Source organism: Teleopsis dalmanni, chromosome 1, assembly GCF_002237135.1.
Source record: "Teleopsis dalmanni isolate 2A chromosome 1, ASM223713v2, whole genome shotgun sequence".
Classification (NCBI taxonomy): domain Eukaryota; kingdom Metazoa; phylum Arthropoda; class Insecta; order Diptera; family Diopsidae; genus Teleopsis; species Teleopsis dalmanni.
In genome coordinates this window covers 219,909,842-219,911,078 of record NC_051846.1, presented here as the reverse complement: position 1 = coordinate 219,911,078, position 1,237 = coordinate 219,909,842, and positions in this window count along the sequence as shown.

The window sequence follows — 1,237 nt, the reverse complement described above, 5'->3', positions numbered from 1 at the left end:
CAAAACGAGCCGTATAGCACGGGTGAGTCGAGGAAACTAGAGCCGCGTTATAAAGGCCCCTTCATTATTACTAAAGTACTCGACAAAGACCGATATGAAGTCAACGATTTACCCAACTCCAAACGAACACAGCGGCAGTACACCTCGGTGTATTCGTTCGATAAGATCAAGCGATGGTGTCAGTTGCCTTACGATGACAGTAGCAGCGAGGCTGATGACGACGATGATGACGACAATGATAACGTTGCCGAATCGACGGACAAAGCGGGGTCGCTTTGAGATGTCAGGAGGCCGACTGTAAAAACACGAAAAATTAAAATACGAAAATGCAACCATGAGTGTGCAAAAATAGCAAATCGAGCGTTTGACGTTTAAAGAGGAGTATGGCGAAATACGACGCGTAGAGTGGAGGTTTTTTTGGTTGCTTTGGAGCGAATGAAATAATATATATATTAAAAACTGCTACTATCAATATAATAAATAAACTAGGTTAAAATCTTAAAAGCTTTACAAACTGTTTTATTTTACAATAACTTAACATGTGTTTTAATTTTTAGTCCAAAACTATTGAAAGGTAAAACATATAACTTGCGTGTGTGAATGATAGTGTGAATGATGGATTGAATGAAGAGAATGGTAAAAATTTTGGAAAAAGGGAACGAGAAAGTCAAAGGGAACTCGTTGATATGATGCACATGTTGATGCAACAAACCCAAGTTCTAGCGAGTGGGATACATGACATCAGAAATGAGTTAGGTTCATTGAAAGTGCGGGTTAATTCCGTAGAAAGAGATAGAGTGAATAAGATTGTAGTAGGAAGCGACGAGTTAAATGCGAACTGTGAATTTTTAGCGAATAATACTAGGCTAAGGAATAATAGAAGGGACTCAGTATTGTTTGAAGAAGACGAAAGGGTGACCCGAAAAAATTGTGACCTGGATAAATGGCGGTTCAAATTTGATGGGACCACCAAAGAAATGTCTGTTGAAAGCTTCATTTTTCGTATCGCAAAAATGAGAGAGCAATATGAACTCTCTTATCACCAGCTCTTCACCGATTTTCACTGTTTGGTATCGGGTTGCGCGGCTAGGTGGTATTGGCAAGTGATGGAGGACCATGCGGAGGACAAGAATTTCAACTATTATCAGCTGAAAAAGGAACTGTTAGGTCATTTTAGATCTTGCGATAGTGATTACGAAATAATTAGGCAGATGATGGAACGTAGGCAACAAGTCGG